Here is an 8,260-nt window from a genome sequence, read left to right on the forward strand (position 1 = left end):
GTACTTATATCTTTTTATTTTTCATAATACATGTATTATGGTAAGTTATTTTAGATCTCCTTCACTCCAGTACCATTTTCTTATTATCTTTTGGAAAACTGTACCTGGATGTCTGGTAGCCTCATCAGACTTTATTCTATTCTAAAGTAAAGCACGTTCTCAAATGTGCCCCCTTCGTGTTTCCCGTTTTTGTTAAAGGGATCCCATTGGTTCAGGCATTTAAGTTTGCCCTTCTATCCCTTTTCATATCTTCCTCTTATATAGCACATCCAGTTGTTAACCAGATCCTTTAAATCCAGAAGCAATTTGTATGACTTCTCAAGTCTCTCCCGATCCTTGATCTTTTCGTTTACCAATACCTGCCTGGACTACTGTTTCACTAATTTTCTAACTGCCCTCAATTTCTCTGCCATCGTCTACTAGTAATCCATTACACACACTGATCCTAGTTATTTAAAAATAATTTGCTCTTCTATGATTCTTGCTACTGTTTACAGCATGAAGCCCAAATACCTCATATGCCATTCACAACTCTTTACAATTTGGCTCCCAACCTATGTTTTAAATCTCATCTTAGTCCATTCCTCCCTCTTCTTTGTGTCCTTCACAGCAACCAGCAGCCTAATCACCAGTCCCCAAATACAAAACGCATTTCAATGCCTTGTTGTTTTCTCTGCCTGAGATGCCCGTCCTGACTCCTTCAAGTCCTTATGTTTCCCTAGACTCTTCTCAAGTATTATCTTGGGTGAGGCTCTCCTCTCTTTTACGCACAGCACAGAAGAACTAATTGCCTTGTCCTCAATCTTTCCATCCCACTTTCTTAATACTACTGTTAGCGCATCCCTTGCCCTGCTTTGGACTTGTTGTGTATGTGTATCCCTTTCTCCGAATCATGAGCTCCTCATGGAATTTGTCTGAGTAGAAGGGAGGGAATAAACAACATATCTGCCAACCTGCTTTTAAGAATAAAATACACTGACACAGGAACTGTAGAGTCCATAGACTTGATGATGCCTTCAATGGGTGAGGACTGAAAACCTGGCTAATTAACTGTTGACCTTCAAATGTTAATATTATAAAGACTATCTTCATGGCAATGGAAAATTTGTAATACCATCATAATAAACGTTCTAGCAGTCAAAGTAAGTTTTTATCATTTCTGTATGGAAGAAACTTACCTGATTTTTCTGTACAGAAGAAACTTACCTGATTTTATTTCAGAGAAATAAAGGGTGTACATTTAACATTTAACATAACTTATATTTACTACTTTCTTTTAATAATATGCACTGTTACAGCTTATTTTCTTACCATAAGTATAAATATGAATTAACCACCTCAGGCTTTTGTTTCTTTTCTTTTTAGAGTTTCTAAGGGAATAAAGTAACTACTTTGGATCCTGTAGAGAATGCATGATAATATTATCACGTTACATTGATCTTTTTTTTAACCAAAAGAATAAAATGAAAAGCAATTGGGAAAATAAGTAGTTTTATCATCCAGTGGTAGATTTCATACATGAATACACTTCACTACAAAAAATAATACAAAACATGGTAAAAGCAGAACATGGATTTGCTTTTTGTAGCTTTTCCCACAGGGTTATTATATGTACTATCTTCATGGTAATGAAAAATTTGCAATACCATCATCATAAAGGTTCTAGCAGTCAAAATGAGTTTTTATCATTTCTTTACAGAAGAAACTTATGTGATTTTTCTTTTTCTCTTTTAGGAATAGGCAAGGCAAGAGGCTGAAAAATCTGAAGCATGTTTCCAAAGAGCAACCTGACAGTCACTTGCTGGGTATGGAGCGGCATGAGGAAGCTCTTTCTATTGCTTTCTCTCTTGCTGTCCCATGCAGCTCATTTGGAAGGCAAAAAGGATAACCAGTTCATCTGGAAACCAGGTAGGAATGTCCTGGCTGTTCCTTTGTCCTGTTTCCATCAACAAGAAGTATATTCTTTCCACCCTTCTTCTTCTTCCTTCTAAAGTAGTGGGAAATATCCAGAGAGGAAAAATAGACTCTTTTTAAAAATTCTGCAGCTTATATTTGATTTTTACTCCTGCATAATTGTCTTCTCCATCCATGATGCTTGTTATCCTTCTGAATTTTCATGTTGTTGTCAATTAAAGTTATGATTTCCATAGTTACATCTACTTCTCCTTTGTCAAATGTTTCACCAGTATGGAGCATATTTGTAGCAAAAATGACATCTGAATTTAGCTGATATTCTCAGATAAGAACGCTTGGCCCAGTTCTGCATGTCTCTTTCAGGGTTTAAACTAGTTAGCTATCTATTATTAAATACTTTCCAACATAGATCTTCTATGTCTAGGTTTGAGAGCATGAAAAATTATCATAACAGCTTTGCTCATTAGTTGTGACTGTAAAGTCACCTTAATGTATTTTGAGATTCTTAGCTACCTCATGCATGATCCTTTATGTATATGAATAATTTTAGTTGAATTTTGGAGGCTGGAATATAACTTATGTTCATTTCTAAATATTTCCTTAATTTGGCTGTGAAAAAGATCTGTTAAATTTAATTTCAAAGCCTAATAATTTATTAACTTAAATTATGAACCCTAAACATCTTAGCTCTTCATATTACTGATGCTTTTCCTTGCTCTGGATTTTAATTTTCTTTAAGTTTCACAATCAGATCATTTAAAATATTTATTGCTTTCTCAAGACTCCATTCTTTCAAATACAGATAACTTATATACTTAATATCTTGGAACTGGAAAATGTGATGTTTTAAAAGATCTATGGTCCTCAAAGAGTTTTCATTTTGACCTCATCATCGGTAAATTAAATAGACTTCAAATGTATTGTGTCACCATGGAAATATGTATAAAAGCGATATTTGTAATATTTAAATAATTTTGCAAAAATGAAAGTGAATTATGCTTTAAAGTCAATTAAGTAAAAAAAAAAAAAAACAAAAAAAACCCACCATTAGAGATAGAGTCTGGATGAAATTTAATTGCATTAAAGCCCCTATAAATTAATTTAATTGTGGGCTCCAATACTTCCTTACTGATTTGCATTTTTTTCCCTCACAGTAGTTTTAGGGAGCTTTAGAAATAGTCCTGAAAGTCAGTATTTCCTTTCTGGGCATGGGGTTATTTTGTTTTAATCACAAAAGACAAACATTTGATCAAATCAAAATATGCACATTTTTATGATGACTGTCAAAAGTTTTTTTAAAAAATATGGTTAAAATGGAAAGTGGCAAATTTGAAACACGAATGAGATGTGTTAAGAAAATGGGGTTATTTTGAAGCAAGTTTTAAAATAAGGATGCTTTTCTAAAAGTAGGTCATTGGAACAAGATGGTAAAAACAAACTCTACAGTGGATGGATTTTTTTGGTAACTGTCAAACTTAAGTTTCAGAAGTGAGGATCCTTTTCATCATACATAACACATTGTTTAAAATGAACATATGAGTCACTACTGTCACTTCTTCTGGTATTCATTACTTCTTTCCCTCCTTACAGTGCCATCAAAAAGGTAACAATATAATTTTTTCCTATTTGGTTTTGCTTTCAAAGCAAATTACTTGTATATGACTGACATATTAAAAGTGAAAGAAATCTAAAAGGTGCAAAATTAAGAACAAAAGCTCAAATGTATCCCTTTCCAATCTCTTTTGTATCCTTCAGAAAATTTCCTTGTATATGTAAGTACACATTTATGCATATTTAAGTGTATGAATCACACACAAGATACACATATAATTATACTTATAGTTATTAATTAGGTTCTGTTAAGAAAGAAACAGCACATGCGAAGTTGGCAGTTGAGAAGAGTTTCATAGAAGGACATTTACAAAAGTAGGCAAGTGTGAGCAGTGTGTAAGGACAGCAACAAGGGATTGTGCAGTGACCCTGAACACTATCAGTTGGGAGCCTCTACAACTTCTGGGTCTGTAGGGGCCAGGAGTAAGAGTGGTTCCCGGAATCTGGAGAGGAATGTTTATAGAGCAGGTGCTTGACAAATGCTGTGGGTTTTAAAGGGATACAACCAACCTGCAGCAAATAGGAAGGAGGCCGGGGGAACGAAGGGCCCCACCTCACTTTCCTCGAGCTTTCAGATCTGCCAGGCCTCCTATTGGATGAATTCAACCAAAAACCACAAGGCAGGGGAGCCCGTGGTTGTATCCATTCGGGTAAACCTCTTGAGCAGGAAGCAGGATGGAGAATAGTGCACCTGAAAATATTTAATTCATCCATATATGCGTGTATGTATACACATACATTTCATATAAGTGGAATCATACTCTGCACTGCTTTTTGCAGCTATCTTTGATCATACAATGATATATTGATGAATATTACATATTACTGCACATAGGCCAACCTCATCTTTTAATGATTGCATAGCATTCTTTAGCATTTTTATTTAATAAATTTATCTAGTTTTCCTGCTGCTTTATCTTCTCTTCCTCTATTTCTTAGCATTTTGGTGGCTTCTAGTTTTTTGCTATTATAAATAATGCTGACATGAATGCATTATTATCTTAAAGATAAGCAATAATAAATTGATTTGAGGAGTTATATACCTGGAAAAATTCTGGTTTATAACCTTCAAAGACAACATCAACATCTTAGAATCTGTTACCTATTTATAGATGTGTTTAGTGTATTTCATTTTGATTTTTTAACACTGTACTGCAGTTGAAATTAGCTGTATTTTTAGGGTATGTTATCAAATCCAAGAACTCAGGTCCAATGTAATTTGGAATTTGAACAGATTTCCATGGAGACCCAGATAACTATACTTCATTTTAGAAACCTAGAAACCATTCTCTGGGTTTTGATTGCCATGTCAACTACTTTACTCTTTTGCTGGTGTCTATTGCTCCCCACCCCCACACCCCAAATCAGTAGGTCAGATGTTAGTCAACCTCATCCAAATTACAGGCATTTCTAAGTGAGTCCTGGCTTTGGAGAAACAATGGATTGATGAATAATAAGTGAGTGCTTTATGTTTTTTAGGATTTCCATACTGAGGGAGAGTCTGATGAGCTGTAGGCCGCAAGGTCATTGATCTGGCAAGGCTGTTGAATGCCTGTCATTATTGTGATGAGATCCTATAATCTATATTAGTGTCAGGCACTCTGTTAGCTGTGTCAAGAAAGAAGGATCACGTCAGCAACAGTATCAGATAAGGGACAATGTTGTTGGCTGTTTTAAGTTTCAATATAAAACTGTTCATGCTTGCCTGCTTTGTATAGATGAACAGATTATGGTCTCTGATCCCACAGTACAATCGTGCTCTCTTAAAAAATTCCTCAGTTTTGGTTCTAAGAGGTTCACTTATTTCTAGTAATACTTATTGAGTCCTTACTGTGTGTCAGACGTTGTTACAAGTACATGAGATAAATTGATTGAGAATAAAATAGACAAATCCCCGGTCCTCATAAAGAGGGTAAGAAACATGATCAGTAGTTAAATAGAGTACGTTAGATGAGGGCGAGTGCTAAGAAGGAAAGATGAGGCCAGGAGGAGAGATATGCAGTGGGAGCGAGGAGACTAAAAGCTTAAGGAGGTTGTCCATGAGCCTGAGGAAGTGAATCTGAGTAAAGACCTGAAGGAAGTGAAGGAGCCAGCCATGGATATATCAAGGTGAAGAAGAATATCCCAGATGGTGGGAACAAGAAGGACAAAGGACCTGAGGCAGGAGTGTGGAGAGCATGCTTGAGGACATGTGGGGAGGGAGGCCAGCATGCAGGAGCAGAGCGAACATGGGGAGGGTGATGGGAGCTCAGGTCAGACGGGTAACGGGGTCCACATGGGGTATGTCCTCATAGGTCAGAATAAGATTTTGTTTTTTACTCTATGTGAGATAGAAAGATATGGGAGGGTTTTGAGAGGGTGGTGACATAAGCTGACTTTCTTATTGATGTTCTTTTCAATAAGATTTGAAGAGGATCCTTGTGGGTGGCTGACTGAGAAGAGCAGGGCAAGGAGACGAGGTAGGAGGCTACTGTGGAATTAAAGGGAAGAGCCATGGTGATAGCTTGAACCAAGGCCATGGCAGTGGAGGTGCGAACAAGGAGTTGAATCTTGGCTATATTATATTTAAGGCCACAATTATCAACCAAGGGCGATTTTGCCCTGCTGGAGACATTTGGCAATGCCTGGAGACATTTCTGATTGTCACAACTGGGGGTGCTACTGACATGTGTTGACTAGAAGCCAGGGATGCTGATAAACATTCTGAAATGTACAGAGCATTCTTCTACAACAAAGAATGATCAGGCTTCAAAATCTCAACAGTGCCCAGGTTGAGAAACCCTGATTTAAGATAAAGCCATCAGGATTTATTGATGTAGGATGGGTGATACTGACTTTGACCTGAGCAACTGGAAGAGGGGAGTTGCTGTCATTTAATATGGACTGAGAAGGAGCTGGTATACAGGGAATAGTAAGCACTCAGTATTGGGCATGCTAAACTTTTGATTCTGTTAGAAATTCATGTGGAGGTGTTCACTAGGAAGTTATGGGGTCTGAATTAAGGAGAGAGGTTTCTGCTGGAGATATGAATTTGAGAGCTACTACCAAAGAGGTAGGATTTAAATATGTAGTCCTAGAAATGAAGAGATGGGCTTGAAATTTGTAGTCTGGCATAGGAAGAGGATAAAATTCGAATGTATTTCCTTTTAGGACTGAAATGACATTAAAGCAAATTGTTGTGGCAAAATACACACAATATAAACTTTACCATTTTAACCACTTCAAAGTATACAATTCAGTGACACTAGTACATCACAGTGTGCTGGAATCATCACCTCTATCTAATTTCAGAACATTTTCATCACCCCAAATTATATTTTGCAAGTGACCTTATACAAAGTCTGGAAAACAAATTATGTTTTGAATAATAAGTTCTGAAATAGAAGAAAACTCCATATTTGTTGTATGTGTGTCTGTGTGTCTGCGTGTCTGTGTGTGTCTGTGTGTGTGTGTGACAGGCTTTTAAAATAGCCTTCAGTCATCCTAAGAGATTACTCTTGATATAGTTTGGAAGTTTGTTCCATCTAAGTCTTACATTACAATGTAATCCCCAATGATGGAGGTGGGGCCAGGTGGCAGGTGTTTGGATCATAGTGGGGATCCCTCAAGAATGGCTTGGTGTCATCCTGGCAGTAGTGAGTGAGTTTTGCTCTATTAGTTCATGAGAGATCTGGTTGTTTAAAAGAGCATGGCTCCTGCCCCCATCTTGCTCCATCTCACCATGTGACACACTGGCTCTCCCTTTACCTTCCTCCCTAATTGTAAGCTTCCTGAGGTCTCACCAGAAGCAGATCCTAGCACTGTGCTTCCTGTACAATCTGTAGAACGATGAGCCAAATTAAACATTTTCTTTATAAATTACCTAGTCTCTAGTACTCCTTTAGAGAAATGAAAACAGACTAATACAGGTATAATACTAACACTAATATAGACTAACACTAATACAGGTAAACCAATGTTCAAATCCTGGTTGTCTAAGGGAAAAAAGTTGTTTAACCTCTCGGAGTCATATTTGTCCATCTGAAAATGGATATTGATAATAAACACTTCACAGGACTCTTTGAGAATTAAGTAAGACACGATTTGAAATACCTAATATATAGCAGCTATTCAATAACTGTTAGTTACTATTTCTATCATTATATAATAATTTCAGGTTTAAAATATTTAATTGTGCTTTTATGTTATACAGTTTCTGTATACTTCTATTTCTTAGACATACAAAAAAGAGGGGATTATTTGACAGGTATGTGCACTTTATTAATTAATGGTCAAAATTGTTTCACTGACTTTTTTAGGTCTAAAACTTTCTTTATATATGCCAAATTCTAGGAAAGTTTTAATTTCAGTAGCTCATGCTCAATGAATAAAAACTGTGAAGATAATGACCTATTTCTAAGAACTAAGTATGTAAATTGGAATTAATATTTTGGGAAAAAATAGACTATGAAAATTACATTGCTTAAGGAATAAAGTATCTTACATATATTAATATTTAATTATAGCTTAAATAATAGTGTTTTCAGTGTTGAATGTACTTTAAGGAAAAAATTGCATTATGTTTATTACCTACTTATATATTAAAGGTTAGGAATTTTAGAGAAAATAAAATGTTCTTAGGAGAGAGCTATTTTTTAAAATATGTGCTAGAAGTTCATGAAATTTATTTTCTGGAAATTTTACTTATGTTGACATCATTTTAATTACTTCCGTGGATATTGGTTTATCTAAGAGG

The 8,260-nt window shown here is 35.8% G+C and overlaps 1 protein-coding gene across 1 annotated transcript in view; it reads left to right on the forward strand.

Annotated features, from left to right (window-relative positions):
* The first annotated feature begins 1,734 nt into the window (after window positions 1-1,734).
* THSD7B (thrombospondin, type I, domain containing 7B) overlaps window positions 1,735-8,260 on the forward strand; it is a 234,635-nt gene continuing 228,109 nt past the window's right edge. Inside the window, exon 1 of the mRNA XM_011937747.1 lies at window positions 1,735-1,908. The gene's annotated coding sequence lies outside the window, so the exon portion shown is untranslated. The remainder of the gene's footprint in view (window positions 1,909-8,260) is intronic.

This window comes from Colobus angolensis, unplaced genomic scaffold (genome assembly GCF_000951035.1).
Source record: "Colobus angolensis palliatus isolate OR3802 unplaced genomic scaffold, Cang.pa_1.0 Scaffold168, whole genome shotgun sequence".
Taxonomy (NCBI): Eukaryota; Metazoa; Chordata; class Mammalia; order Primates; family Cercopithecidae; genus Colobus; species Colobus angolensis.